Here is a 16560-nt window from a genome sequence, read left to right as displayed (position 1 = left end):
AGTTTTAATCTTTTTGTGGAGTAGTCTTTGGTATTTCTATACTGTAAATTATGTTTAGCGCACTCTTTAAATAAATATTGAACTATTAAAACAAACATTGAACACTTCATTGTACAAAAACTACCCCTTAATGTCGACAGAATGTTTCTTGACTCTATTTCTAACTATCACTCACACATTCAAACAGTCGTACTGGGATCCTTGTAGTAGACAATTTGGCACAGCGTGATTAGGCTTCAATAGCGTTGCGGTATGTACGTGGAAATACATGCAAGAGGATGTGGGTTCGAGACTCATTATTTTTTTTTTGTTATCAGTATTATCAAGTACCTATTATTAATAAATTATTTTATGAGAAATATGAGCGTTTTTCCATAAAAATATTAAAAATCTGATTCTCACACATCATGATATTTTTGGGTTCTTCCAACTCAGAATCACTAGCATAATCAATCCTCGTGCTATAAAAACCCGAAAATTTGTATTGAAATTTTAGTTTTACACTGAAATTTCTATCACACTAAAATGTGACGTAATGGTATGGATTGGATGGAAAAAAGTAGGTACTATTTTACAGTAGAATTAAAACTTTTTTTTACGATACATTTAATTAAATTACAGTAAGTTACAAAATTGCATGGCCTTCTATTTATAACCATTATAAAAAGAAATGAGATATTTACCATGTTTGTTTATATTATTGATTTCCCGATATTTTGACACAACTAGAAGTTTCACACAATGCCTAGGGATAGAAAATTATTTATTTATTGTCAATTTCATTCAACGGATCACATCATATCCAATTTATGTGTTTTATGTATTGCATTGTTTTCTACCTAGTTGGTTATTAAATTCTGTTACTGCAATAATCTTTATCTACATAAAATATACCAACGAAAGTTTAATAAAGTATATATTATAAAATAATAAGTAAAATGAAGTACACAAAATCAGGAATCACATATGACAATATCATTCAAAATCGCCTCCTCTGGCTTTGACACAGGCCCTGAAACGACGAGGCCAGTCATCAATAGCGGCACGCACGATTGTCATGTCTAATTCCGTCACTGTCTTAACTGTGGCCCGCTTGAAGGAGTTAAGATTTGTGTGGGGTTTAGCACAGGCTTTCTCCTCAATAACCTGCTATATGGCATAATCCAGGGGGTTAAGGTCCGGGCTGGAGGACGGCCAGTCTTCGTGGGCAATAAAGTCAATTTTGTTCCTTCGAAACCAGGCTTGAGTTGTTTTTGCCTTATGTGCAGGAGCTGAGTCTTGTTCAAAGATCCATGGCTGGTTTTGAAATAGGGTGTGGCTTAAGGGCTTCACTATTGGTTCGAGAACGGTTTCCAGTTTCCGGTTTTCACACCTTTTTCACAGAAATGAATCTGTGTTAGCCCTGAGTATGACACACCCAAAATCATGTTTGGCGGGTGCCCACATTTGTGCAACGCAATAGGGTTGTTTCCATCTACAAATCTTAGGGCATAATTGTATCCCAATAAATTCTTTTGGATTATAAGAACACGTTAAACTACTTTTAGGGGACCTGTAATGACCATATTTTTGCTAATATTGAATTTAAAATATCTTTTGGCACACGTCACGTGACCAAACTCGAAACGTCATTGAAGATTCTGATGACGTCACAACTCTCGGATTGACACTGTTGACAGTTAGGCGATTAACAACAAATGATAAATATCAGTTGACAGTTCGTATCTTCTACGTGTGTATGTATAAACTGTGACGTCACACAATTTTCAAATAGCGTTTTGGGCGCGAAAGCATCTGTCAAAATATATTTTGTTAATTTAACATATTTAAAGCCGTTTTTAGTATAAAAGCTGAATTTTAAGGCAACTTTTAGTTAATATAGAAAGTAATACAAGCGTTTCAAAAAATTGGAATACGATTCTCTTTTAGGCCCCAATTCATTATAGATACGACGAGATAAGCGTTATGTGTGGTATATAATTATAGCTCTCAAATCCACCACATTATGTCATTTTTTATTTTTTCGGTAGCATTTGTTTTAACGGGAATAAAGAGGTTGCAAATCGAGTAACAGAACTTCAGAACAGATATCATTTGATATTTACCAGTCGCTTTTCGGTGAAGGAAAACATCGTGAGGAAACTGGACTAATCCCAACAAGGCTTAGTTTTACCCTCTGGGTTGGAAGGTCAGATGGCAGTGGCTTTCGTAAAAACTAGTGCCTACGCCAAATCTTGGGATTAGTTGTCAAAGCGGACCCCAGGCTCCATTGAGCCGTGGCAATATGCTGGGACAACGCTAGGAAGAAAGAAAGAAATCGAGTAACAGAACTTAGTAACCAACTAGGTATAATAGTTATGACGTAAATGTCCATATCATGTTGGAGTCATATATTAGCCAACTAATTATTCAAGATCAATACACTTAGCTCCCTTAGGTATTCGCCTAAGTACAATCTCGGGCAAAATTGAGTTTTATAAAAATGAACTAGTTTCTAGGTCATATTTTCTATGAATTGGTCATTTTTGTAGACTCCAATTACAGTTACACTTTTCCTGGTTTTTCGCGGACCAGAATATCGATGATTTTTGTAACTTGATTTAGACGTTGCTATCATTTTCAATCCAAAAACACATAAAATCACAATTCAGAACATGCGGCAGCGTTGTTTTCTATCAAGTACGTCAAGCACCAGGGCGGCTACCGGGAAAATCGAAATTCGTCAATTTCGGGCATTTTTCTCTGTCACTCTAATTACGTTTTAGTGAGAGTAAAAGAGAAAGATCCCCGCAATTTGCGAATTTAGGTTTTCGCGGTAGGCCCCCAGGTCCTGTCAAGTTTCAGCAGTGTTGCCAGGCGAGCGGAAGAGAATTATCGTACTTGAGTGTCAATATTATTGTACCATTGAAAAAAATATCGTACGCCAATCAAAAAGGCAGCGCCTAAAAATGTCTAGCAAAATAATAAAATAATAATAATAAATAAATAAATATTATAGGACATTTTTACACCAATTGACTAAGTCTCACAGTAAGCTCAATAAGGCTTGTGTTGAGGGTACTTAGACAACGATATATATAATATATAAATATTTATAAATACTTAAATACATAGAAAACACCCATGACTCAGGAACAAATATCCATGCTCATCACACGAATAAATGCCCTTACCAGGATTTGAACCCGGGACCATCGGCTTCGTAGGCAGGGTCACTACCCACTAGGCCAGACCGGTCGTCAAAATAAGCTTAAATTTCCAATTAATAATAAAAAAAGACAATTTTCGTCTAAATTGCGCAAAAAATCTGTTTATGTTTGTGTATTTTTGGGATAGACTCAAACGGTATACAGGAAATTGAGACATTTTAAACTTACACCAAGGAGCCGAACACCCAAAATATACTAATTTTATCCTATTTCTGAGAGAAAGTGTCATATTATGCTTCAAATTACTAGACTTTTAAGGTGGCATCATCCAAGGGCTGAAATTATAGTACTTTAGTGTACGATAATGCTCTTTGGAACATTATGTCATACCGGGGCCCAAATTATTGTACATGAACGACAATTATCGTACGCCTGGTCACACTGAGTGTCAGTGTCGACAGAGTCAGCTAAAAACGCGTCAAACATCGCAACGTCGCGCCGAGGGCCGTCCGAAGCATGGAGTGGCAACGCCGCAATGTATTTGTACACGACATTTGTCACACACACATGAGTAAAATTTATAAAAATATAACGTTGATTATGCATGATTTCTGTATGAAACAAAGTTTTTCTATTAATTTAGCGCAAATGAATATTCGAAAGTAGATAGATGCGCAACTATTTATGTAATAATATTGTGTAATTAATTAATAAATAGCGATTGTTTTTTGTATGAAAATCGAACCACCTTAAAATGACAGTTTTCTTCGATTTTATCGTTCACACTACGGTTGCAGACGATAATAGGAGTTATCCACATTTGACAGCGATAGATGACAATCGACAATTTGCATAACATGGTCGTCGGATAATTTGACACATTATCCCATTTTGGCAGTTCAATATAGTTAATTTTATCTACGTGCTTCTTAGGTCACGACAAGCGTTGTCGTGGATGCAAAGCTCATGAAAAAACCTATGTTAAGGTATAAATTATCAGTAAGTATCCGTTTTTCTATGATTTTATTGAGTGTTAGTTATTGAGTGTTAGTTAGTTAGTTAGTAGTGTAACTCCTCTGGAGTTGCAGGTGTACATAGGCTACGGAGACTGCTTACCATCAGGCGGGCCGTATGCTTGTTTGCCACCGACGTAGCAAAAAAAAAAAAGTTCCGCTGCATATAATATTGTCAATATTTTCTTTGCAGGGATGTCGAGATTTTTTTTCTTCCAGCTCGCAACTGCTGCAGAGGAAAAAGAAAGAAGAAGGATTCAGCGACGATCTTTGAGGGACGCTGCAAACCCCTTTGATATGCCGGACGAAGAGTTCCGTCATATATACAGAGTACGAAAGGAGTTAGTGTTATATATTTGTGAAGAACTCAACGCCGACCTCCAGCCTCACAAGGGTGATGGATTGCCATCTCACCTTAAGGTAAAGCTATAATATTGCAGTGTTGCTCATATAGTACCAAAAGTTTGTATGTTAAGATACCGCACAATCACACAAAATTAGCTGATACAAATATTTGGGTGAAATTGTTGTTTATAACATAACAGAGGTGCTACATTATACCTTAAAATTTAAATATTTCTTAAGCAAAAAAATTTACTTAAATAATTAAGCTGTGTACAACTACTTAAATAAGATTCTAACAGCATTACATCTGCTGGCTGATGGCAATTATCAACACGGGACTGGTCAGGATCATGGTTTATCTATTGGTCAGACGACTGTAAGCCACAGTATCTCGAACAATTTGTAGATGCTGTGAACAGAAGGTATGTTTATTGGACCACTGAACTACTAGGCATCAAAAACTGTGAGAGTATACTAGGGCTATCTTAGTAGTTTTTACTTTTTTGAATAAGCATCAGTGTTGATGTATTGTGTAATGAGATAGGTATTGTTTGATAGTTATGTTCAGGTAGTTAGTTACATTGGATACATAATCTGGAATTGCAATACTAGCTAGGTTTGACTAAGGTTAAGTTCTAAAACGTGCCATCTAAAATATGCTCCTTTTTACAGACTTAAAGACCAATGGATAATAGTTTTTCCTGGAACTGATCGGTCCCGACGATCAGTTGCCTCAGGATTTGAGGATGCATATGGTCTGCCAAATATCTTGGGTGTAGTAGACTGCACTCAAGTGAAAATATTTCCCACCTGTGCCACACGGAGTGCAATATCTGAATCGGAAAGGCGTTCACGCTCTTAATGTACAGCTAGTAAGTTTCAATTTTAGTTACAAATAATGATTTTTTTATATTAATCATAAAATCCTCATCACTGACCACAATGTATGTATATTATAATTAAATAAAGAAATATAAATACTATGGGACAATCTAACACAAATCGACTAAGATAATGATGTACCTAATCTAGATTGATTATAATAATTCATTAAAATAATAACTTATATGTTACTACTTGGTTGTCACCAATTCTCAAATAAGAATATAAATAACCTTATATCTTCAGATTGCAGATGTCAACTGTAAGATCTTGGCAGTAAACACTTTCATATTTAACAATTCGTCCATTTAGGATGAATTAAGAAGATTGTACAATGGCCACATTGGGGAGTATTTCCTTCTGGGTAAGCAGAAAATTGTGTATCTGTACCTAGTGTAAATTTATTCGATGGGGAGACGTGACGTACGCGTTTGCGTTAACTGTCATTTTGTATGGAATTTTGAGTTTCCAAAACATCCCGCTTGGCGCGCTGTTTCTAAATCCCTTAGCACCACTTGCACCATTTCACTAACTCGGGGTTAACTGGTTAACCCTGGAGTTACCATGTTACCAGTACAATTTCACATTGGGTTAACGGTTTAACCGGTTAACCCCGGGTTATTGGAATGGGGCAAGTGCATGTTAGTAAATGTACTAAGATCACGACCACAGAATAAATAGTTCATGACTAAGTTAATATACCTATCATAATGTAAATAACCGGCCAAGAGCATGTCGGGCCACGCTCAGTGTAGGGTTCCGTAGTTACTCTTCCGTCACAATAAGCTAAACTGGAGCTTAAAGTGTAGTAAATGGTACCTTTCACCCGAGTTAAACAAATAGGCAAATTTGCATAATCAGTACCTAATTAAAGAAGTCTTTTTACTATGAAGGGAAAACTTTTTGCGATAACTCAAAAACAGCTAAACTGATCATGTCCGCTATAGTTTTCATTTAATGTCTTTCTTAAGCTCTACTTCCACGATTTTTTTCATATTTTTTGGACCTATGGTTCAAAAGTTAGAGGGGGGGGGGACACATTTTTTTTTTCTTTCGGAGCGATTATCTCCGAATATATTCACTTTATCAAAAAATGTTTCTTAAAAACCCCTATTAGTTTTGAAAGACCTTTCCAACGATACCCCACACTTTAGGGTTGAAGCGAAAAAAAAAATTCACCCCCACTTTACGTGTAGGGGAGGTACCCTAAAAAAAATTAAAATTTTAGATTTTATTGTACGACTTTGTCGGCTTTATTGATTTATATATCCATGCCAAATTTCAGCTTTCTAACACTAACGACCACGGAGCAAAGCCTCGGACAGACAGACAGACAGACAGACAGACAGACAGACAGACAGACGGACATGGCGAAACTATAAGGGTTCCGTTTTATGCCATTTGGCTACGGAACCCTAAAAAGGCATAAGCAAGGGGGAAGTTTCGTTAGTTGTTCAGATGATTAAGTATTATGTAACCAAAAAATAATAATTTCAGGTGACTCGGGGTATGCTCTTGAGCCATGGCTCATGACGCCAGTGCTGAATCCTGCCCCGGGAAGCCCAGAAGCAAGGTAGGTACACGGTCTGGCACTGTCGCGTGCGCAACACGATCAAGCGTACCAATGGGTACCTCAAAAACGTATTCCGGTGCCTGGGCCACGACCGCGTCTTACACTACAGCCCGACGAAGGCATCGTCAATAATAAATGCATGTTGCGTAGTATACAACATAATGCAACATTATAGGTAAGTGAGCTTAACATTGCAGATTCTCATCAGTGATAGAGAGGTTAGATAAGTAACGAAATTTTCTTGTTTCGCGGTAGACCCTCAGGGCCTCCGCTAGCTGACGCGGACGCCCGCCGCGTGCGCACGCTCGCGGGTCCTGCTCCCAGGCCAATTCCGTCGCACGCGCCCGCGCCACTTAGCGCTATTCATACAATTTGTTATTAGACGGGGCGTCCGTTCGGATAATCCGCGTCAGCTAGCGGAGGCCCTCAGATTGTGATGGATTGTGGTAGTTGTGACCCCTACGCAGAGTTTCGCGTAATATTCCCTATTAAATGAAGATAAGGGCAAATGGAATAAATTTCATTGTTCAGCGATTGATGAAGAAAGTTTCACATTTTTACTCTTTATAGTGATGATTAGATTTCTTCTTTAAATTCTAATATTCTTACCGATGTTCTCCTTTTTCTTGCAGAAATGTTCCCGAGGAAATCGTAGGAGATATTGATGAAGACGCTCCTCAAGAACTTCCTCATCGTCATGCGCAAAACGGACTACTATTAAGAGTGGCGCAGGAAAAGCGTGCGCGTCTAATAAATACATATTTTGCTTATTACTATGTTTTATTCTGATACAAATACCTACCTAATATACAAAACGTAGAAAAATGTGCAATGCTTTAGATTCCCTTAACTTTGTTATGGCTACAGGAAAAATGGGAAAGAGTTAACCATATTATAAAATGTGTATGAACCAAATCCCTTTTTCCCGCTCTATGTAGTAATATACTAAATAAGTATGTATTTTCTTTCAAGAAATGTAATCAGAACATTATTTTACTAATAAAACACAGTTTTCAAAATCAGTAAACTTTAATTCCTTTTGCTCGGAAAACAAATAGGTAAAAACTCAAAAACGCCCCGAAAACCCCCATATAGCAAATTTAATTGAAATCATTTGAGCCATTTTCGAGATCACCGTAATCATTGACATATATCTAAGGACGGGCCTTATGGGCAATAAGAATAACCGGTCAAGTGCGAGTTCGTTTACCTCGCACACCGAGGGTTCCGTACAAACTTCAAATTTTCTCATGAAAGACTTGACCAATGTAAAAAAAACAATTTTTATTCTTAAACTTCGGAGATGAGAGAGGGGGGGGGATGGTATTATTTTCACATTTTCCTTCATACGTAAATTTTTTTTTCACAATGAAAATAAAAAATTGTTTTGTAATTTTCAATTTGAGCTCTTTCAAATGATACCCCACTTGACCTATTTAACTAGACTTTGCAATTTTACCCCCTCTTCATATTGGGAATTTTCCATTATTAATACTTACAAAGAAAATAAAATAAATACACATCCAATATGTTTGGGTCAGCGTTATTCATTACTATTCCAAATTTCACATCGATAGCTTAAGTACTTCTCGAGATATTTAGCAATAGCACCATAAGGGTTCCTTTTGTACCTTTTTGGTACGGAACCCTAATAAACATACGGTGTGTATTTTTGATATGGCCGCAAACGTAAACTAGACGGAGGGTGCGAGGACAGCGCTTAGCTCAGACGTCTTCCTCTTCCATTATAACTGTGTCTTCCAAGTTCTCAATAATCTCGGTGTCCTCCAATGTGTTAATACTGGAACAATACCAAAATATAATTTATAATAATAATTAAGAAGTGGGTCCTTTATTCAAGGTACGAGATATTAACGGTGATTACTTTTGAAGCCACATCCATATATGTGTGTAAGTTGAGTCTCTCGAGCAACTCGCAGATGGCGTTGCAATCGTTTAAAAAACATGTCACTAGGTACAACAAACCCAAAGGAACAAAACCGACATTAGACGATTCGATGGTAATCCCAGCCAGTGTAGACGTGCCTCGGCCGAGGCGGCGCACTAGGGCGAGGAAAACGCGCGCTCCGCCTCGTCCGCGGCACGTCTACACTGGCCGTTTTGTGCGTGAGGAAGTTGCCTGGCGCGTATGCTCGCTCTGTGTGGACCCGGCAATTTGAGTTACTTTTGTTTGGTGACTAACTAATCAAAGATGAAATAAGATTTACCACAATTATGAATGAGGAGTAGAAATTCACGATAAAAAAGCTATGCATTTGACATTTCGAAAGACCTCCGTCTACACTAGCACCCCTAGTGGCGAAATTAAACGCGGTAGCACTCATTCGGGCGTTAATAATATTGTATTCCAAAGGCTCTCATACACGAAAATAAGATCTTGCTCCTTGGAAAGGTCAGAGGATGAACCTATAATTAGTCAGGTAGTTCAACCTCAGGGTAGGAGTGCTTGTTCATTCGTTCGCGTGTTATTACTAGTACATACTACTTAAACAATAAATAATACGTTTATTTGTTAGTTGATATGAGCAAAGAAAATTTGAAATAGAGGTGGATTGTCAATGAAAATTTTGTAGCTACTGCAGATTTACTGCCATCTTTAGGCACACGATTAAAACTTTTAGAACGCCATTTGACTTTGATCCTTATTCTTTTACTGATGTGTCAAATTTGTTAAATATCAGAAAGGGGCGCCATATTACCGGGATAACCCGGCCCGGGCCTTTGATCTATTAGATGGCGCCACTTTTTGATATTTAACAAATTATACACATATCAGTGTACGGATAAGGATCAAAGTCAAATGACGTTCTAAAAGTTTTAATCATGTGTCGAAAAATTGCAGTAAATTTACTGTGGCTACAAAGGTTTCTTTGAGAATCCACCTGTTTCAAATTTTCTTTGATATCAGTATTAAAAGTCTTACCGATTCGCCAACAAGTCGTGCCCCTCCTTCAAAACACTCCATTTTTGTTTCTGCGCCTCATTAAAAATTTTCAGTTCGTTCAGGATATCCTGTCAACATAAAATATGTTATAGCAAGTTTAAACTAAGTGGTATCACAGAGCACATAATAAATAGCGCCATCTACCACAATGGAGATTATCTGTTCTACATAACTACATTTACTTGTTCCAGCTCATACTAAAGTTGCACAAGAAAGCCTTCATATACCACTGATTTCTTACGGGCTCCCCGTATACCTACTTATTGTGGGAATACAGAATTTGAGTCAAACATATCCATACACAATTTACGGTATTAACAGCTTTATATCTTATTTCTGTTATGATAACTGACTCACACAAAATATAACTATAATAAGTTGTCAAATTTTATGAACATTTAACTATTAACAACAACCAACACCAGATTTGACTATTATGATACTACCAAACGCTGATATATACCGCACACGAATGAGAAGCTAATAGGTTACTTAGGATTGAATAAGTCTAGTGTTATGAAATATATTAGTAATAATAACATTGCCGTGTACCGTCCAGTCAAACATATGAACATGGTCAAGATTTCAAGATAAATAAAATTCCAGCCTTTCAATAAAATGCATGTTAATTATAAGTTTCATAATAACCCTCTTATGGGTAGTTGGTGGTGTTATTTTATTTAAACGGCACTGTACGATACGAGAAATCCCGAAATGTAGATTTTGCGATTGCTCGCGTATATATATATTTATTATTTGTATGTTTTATCAATACAAATAAGGTCAGATGGGGTAAGCGAAATATGGAGGCAAGAGAAACACTTGTAGGGAATGGTACGTCAAGTATGGAGCTTACAGGCTTTATGTATGCATTCTTACTGCCAAGTTACTGTTTTTCTTGTCCCAAGTTAAATAAACAATGTTTCTCGTACTCAACCTGATCTTAAAACAGAATTATTAGTTCATAAATTAATTAATTACTCTTAAAATATTATCATGCTCATGCTGCAGATGATTAAATTGTGCTGTCGAAGGTGCCGGTTCCGTCGTGCGGTTGCGGGGCAAGTACACAGCTCTGTGTACGTGGATACGCGTGCAGGGCGCGGATCCACGTACACAGAGCTGTGTACTTGACGTGCAGGCAGGACAAGACGTGCGGGTTGGGCGGTTATTGCGGAACGAGCGAGAAGGGCGGGACGGGCATAGCGGGCGGAAAGGGCGGCAAGAGAGGGACGTTCGGGTAGTCCAGGACTTGTGGGCAGTACTGAATGCGTGGAGCGTATAGGGCTGGCAGAAGGAGAGGGAGACGAGGACAAATGAGAGGTGGAGAAGTGGGGTTGTTCGCTGAGCAAGGCCGCAGTAACGGTGGCGGTTGTTGGAACAACAACGAGATTTTCAGCAGTGGCAGAAAACGTGCTGCCAGCCACACTGTTCCCAGCACCCGAAAACTCAACGTAGTCGTCAATCTGAGGCAATGAGCACATGCAAGTTTAAAATATTTGTTATAAGAATGAAAACAAGCAAAAGATTGTAAAAACTTTTACCCGACTATGATTTTTTTCTTAACTATAGCACCTCTTCCTTGTCCAAAGTCAGTTAAATATTATTATGTAGTCTATGTCACCCCATAAAAATGAACCTATAAACACCTCATTCACCAAAATTGATTAGTAATTTATACACAACAAAAACATACCGGCATATATACGGCATCCATACGTAGACTGCTAAAATCATAACCCTTCCCATTCTCATACTCGGGTAAAAATAATTCCGGTTAAACCAAACCAAAAACTTAAAAAGTAAATATATCTGAAAATGCTAGCTTCTGCAAGGGTGGGCACCAGCGGGGAGCAGGTGCCCACCTAGAGAATAAAATCTGTTGTCATTTATACATGATTAGCCGGGTCCACACAGAGCGAGCATACGCGTGAGGCAATATTCTCACGCACAAACTGGCCAGTGTAGACGTGCGCTCGGGCAAGGAAAACGCACGCGCCTCCTCGGTCGCTCTGTGTGGACTCGGCTATATAAATTCAACAATATTTATACCCATAGTCATAACTGCATGCGATTATGGCAAAATTAATACACTAACTATACTTATTAATAGTATTAAAACAGCTTTTACAGTACAGTCAGCGTCAAATACTTTGTAGCAACCAAAGTAGCCAAATAGTTCGGTACACCATATATTTAGTATGGTGTACTACGAAGTATTTGACGCTGACTGTACATATGGTACTACTTTACCGCACTAGTGCGAAAATTACCATATTACGTTACTGTGTCAAACATTTAAAGGGTACCTTATGTACTGTAAAACGTTGTACGATACATGTGCGAATAGGTAATTCGCAACTCGTGTCAATTTAAAACACTCCCTTCAGTCGTGTTTTAATTTATCGCCACTCGTTTCAAATTTTCTGACTTGTTATTATATGCCGATACTAAAATATAATAATAATAATAACAGGCCTTTTCATCTGCGTGAGATGTTTTAAGCAGCATCCTGGTAACGACACTTGCGTTCGTGGCTGTATAGCCCTATGCGAGAGAGGATCCCACGTCCACACACGCGGCAGGTGTATGCTTGCCCAGGTGGGCGAGGGTTGGAGGCCTGCTCGTGGCGCCTCATACGTTTCTCTCTTAAAGAGGTAAACCAGGCATCGTCGTGTGTGGCTTGACCATCGTGAATAGCACGACGCCATACGGGTCGGTCTTCGGCCAGTTTTTGCCATTGGTTACATGTGATATTAAAAGTAACCATATCACGCTTGACGCAATCTTTGAAGCGCAGCATTGGCCGCCCGACCAGTCTTTTTGCGTCTGCAACCTCCCCTAGCAGGATTTGACGTGGCAAACGAGTCCGTTCCATTCGATACACATGCCCAAGCCACCTCAGTCGTCTCTTCTTTAGTATGGCTGTGATACTATGGAGCTGTGCCTCGCTTAGAACAGACTCATTTGTCACGCGATCCTTCCATGTGAAGCCAAGTATGCTCCGCAGACAGCGCATATGAAAGGAGTTCAGCCGGCGTTCTTGTTTTGCGTAAGTTGTCCAGGATTCCGCTCCATACAGAAGAGTGCTTAGGACACACGCTTGGTAAATAAGCATTTTCGTTTTTACCGTAAGATGTTTGTTGTCCCAAGCCCTTGCAAAATATACACCATTATTAAATCAAGTGATGATTGTATGAAACTTCAAGCTGATCTTGATAGACTGAGTTTATATTGTTCTATGAATGAACTGTACTTGAATGTCGAAAAATGCTGTGCCATTACATTTACAAGAAAACGCAATAAGATAGAGTATAATTATTCATTAAACAACAAAAATTTAAGGGTTTTGTCTGAAGTGAAGGACCTGGGGTTAAATCTTGATAGCGAACTACAATTTATTTCACATATTGACAAAATTTCAGCAAAAGCATACAGAATGTTGGGATTCATTTTCCGACAAAGCAGGGATTTTACAAACCCTAAGACTCTGCAACTTCTCTTTAACGCATTTGTTAGGTCCAACTTAGAATACGCTACTACAGTCTGGAATCCTCATTTCAATGTTCACATTAACACAATTCAAAAAATTCAGAACAAATTTATCAGAACAATGAAATTTAATATAAATTTAAATCTTTTTACCCTGACAATTTCTCTCTTCAACCCCGTAGAGAAATTCGAGATCAGATATTTTTGTTCAAAATCATACATGGCCTTATTGATTCTCCCAATCTTTTGTCTAAAATTTCAATTCGATGTCCTGATCGGCGAACTCGCTCCACAAACCTATTTGCAATTAACTTTGGTCGTACTACATATGCAAGAAATAAGTTCTTAGCTAGAGCGTGTAGAACTTATAATGAAATTTTTTCTGATATTGATATATTCCATTTATCATTACAACAGTTTGTTTCTGTAATAAAATGTACAGCTAATAATAATATTGATTAGTTACTATATTTCAGCATACTTGCCAATTTGTTAATATTGTTTTCAACAGTTTGAGTTATTTGAGTTTTGCATGTTTTGATATTAATGTTAATTTCTGAGCAACATAATTGTTATTACTCATTAGTGGAAACTGTTTGGCTTGTGGATGTGTAATCTGATTAACTATGTGTGTTGTTTTTGCCTGTTTGTTTCCCAAAGGTTTAATTAAATAAATAAATTAACTATTTTTCGCACTTGTATCGTAATGTACTATTGCAATACATATTGTGCTACTTTACCGCCCTAGTGCAGTAACTAGCACTATACATGCATATATTGAAAAGTGCCATATGTACTGTAAGACGTTGTATGTACAATATACATGCAAAAAGGTAATTTCCTACTTTTTGCACTTGTATCGCAAAGTACTTTTAGAAACTACTTAGCCTGACATTAACTCAACAGATACAATAAACAAGACACAATAAACTCTTCATGGTCTTAGTTTAAGCAAAGAGAAATAAGAAAGCTTAGATTACTCACTTCATAAATATTATTAAGAAATTAAAATCAAATCAAATGTTCGACGACCGGTTTAGCCTAGTGGGTCACTACAGCAAAACTATACATATTAAATACCTTTTTTAGAAAACATTATAATAAGCAACTGACTCTTTGACCTGCATTATCATGACCTCAGTAATCATTAAGATGTTAATTTTATTAGTTATTATACTTCATTTTATTACTATGCACAGATTGCACTGTAATTTCATTCAATATTATATAATTATAAAAAAGTGTCTTGTTTAGGAAGACTTCTATGCGGACTAAGTGATGGAAATCTTAACTATGGGAAGCATATTTACTTACCACTTTCCATGCCTGCACTGACTTATTGGGCCCGTGCTCCCTTAAGGCCTGTGCAAGGGCCTCCCATTGCGCCTCGTACCTCTGGGGTCCTTAGAGGCCCGTCAAATTCCCGGTTGGCGAACCGGGTGTGCTGTGACATGTATTCAACGAGCAATCTAATTTGTGCTGCGTTCGAGCGACTGAAAAAAAACAGTCACATAAGTTAACGATCAAAGGAACTGGCAAATAGCTATATTTTTCTGCAAATAAATTCTTTTTGTTTTGTGTAACTTACATTTTTGGATTTTTGGGTGGCATCCTTTCAAAAGTGGTAGCGGCGGTTTGGCCAAACACTTCACAGTAATAACACGCAAACTGCCGATAAAACTTTTCAAGTTGTCAAAATAGCAAACAACGGAACAACATAAACGGAAAAGGCTTTAATATTTCCTGAGGAGTAGTGGGCAACATATTTTCATCACTGTGATCACTGTCACACATTTTTATTTAGTATTATTCACGGTTTCACTCACAAAACAAAACTTTATGAGTTTTCAAACTTCAACAATGACTTCAACGCAGAGGAATACTCGTGGGCGTCCGTTGTAAAAAAAAATGTTTGTGTTTGCCTAACAATCACAGAACAGAGGGCCTACCGTGAACCACGTTCGACGTGTTGCCTCCCTGTCATACTTACGTACGAATTTATAAGTGCGACAGAGAGGCAACACGTCGAACGTGGTTCGCGGTAGGCCCTGACGCGTCGCAGCAGCGTGCAGCGTGTTTAAGTAGACCGAAGTATGACAGACGCCGCGACGGTATTACATTTCGAAACGCCACCGTTGGCAAATTTGCATTGAATTGAGTCTCCTTAAACAAGAAATATTTTATCGAAATATGTGAAGTTCTATTTTCAACATTTTTATAGTAGCGATAAAATTCGGTGGTTTTCCGATTAATATTATTTAGGAACGCACCGTAAATTTTATACTGCGTACTCAACTTGAATTTGCGTACTATTTTTAAGAGGTGCACGTAACGGAACGCAAAACCCATCTGGCAACACTGACTAAGATCTTTCAAAGATATTCTAACGTCAAAGTGACATTGGTCATCCGAATCGTGCAGCTTCTGTCAATTATACCACATACAAACGATATCTAATTGAGAACTTATCTATATCTAAACCAGAACTTAACGATCTCATATCTTTTCCGTATTGCATTTTTCGAATAGGGCCGTATGTAATTTTCTCAGATCACATCACTCGTACTTTAAAACATGTGGCGAATTTCTTGAAAGGCGTACCAGGGTAAACATTATGAAACGTTTATATCTTAAAGAAAATTTGTAACTAATCTTACGTATATGGGTATAATACCTGAAATAAATAGTTCAATTTCAATTTCAATATCACCCTCGAAGTCGCAAGATGATATACAAGAAAAACGTTTTTAATATGTGCATCGTTGTATATGTATAATCATCTCCCGGAGGAACTAAAGCTGCTAGAGGGAAACGCCTTTAAGCGCAGTCTTACAAACTGCCTCTTAGAGCGTTGTTTTTACAGCGTAAAGTCGTATCTCGAATACCAAAAGTATTCAAATTAATGATATTTATTATTATATAATTGTACGAGTATTACTTGTGATATGCCTATTATGTTAACTTTTTCAATTATTTGGATTTGACGTTTTATATTAATTTTAATTTATTTTTTATAAATTTACTGATTATAAATTTGCACGTTTACATGCAAGCTAGATACATGAACTGTAAAACTGTATTGTATAATCCCCATACTGTATCGATGCACAAATACAATGCCAAATACAAATAATATGTGAG

General features: G+C 37.5%; 2 long non-coding RNA genes across 3 annotated transcripts; one reads left to right on the top strand and one right to left on the bottom strand.

The window, feature by feature from the left end:
* Window positions 1–3904: 3904 nt before the first annotated feature.
* On the top strand, window positions 3905–7732 carry LOC133532472 (uncharacterized). The gene is made up of 3 exons (XR_009801704.1): window positions 3905–5379; window positions 5636–7137; window positions 7595–7732. It is a non-coding gene; the product is annotated as an uncharacterized LOC133532472 (long non-coding RNA).
* Window positions 7733–7972: 240 nt separating this feature from the next.
* LOC133532471 (uncharacterized) lies at window positions 7973–15954 on the bottom strand. Of its 2 annotated transcripts, XR_009801703.1 has the most exons (4): window positions 15008–15954; window positions 14734–14912; window positions 9907–9995; window positions 7973–8763 (listed from the first exon to the last, which is right to left on the bottom strand). It is a non-coding gene; the product is annotated as an uncharacterized LOC133532471 (long non-coding RNA). The 2 variants fall into 2 exon arrangements; XR_009801702.1 differs by having other exon boundaries at window positions 14734–15954.
* Between the last annotated feature and the right edge of the window lie 606 nt (window positions 15955–16560).

Source organism: Cydia pomonella, chromosome 27 (assembly GCF_033807575.1).
Source record: "Cydia pomonella isolate Wapato2018A chromosome 27, ilCydPomo1, whole genome shotgun sequence".
Classification (NCBI taxonomy): domain Eukaryota; kingdom Metazoa; phylum Arthropoda; class Insecta; order Lepidoptera; family Tortricidae; genus Cydia; species Cydia pomonella.
Note: the sequence above shows the minus strand (reverse complement) of the source record. Positions and strands in the feature narration are given on the sequence as shown.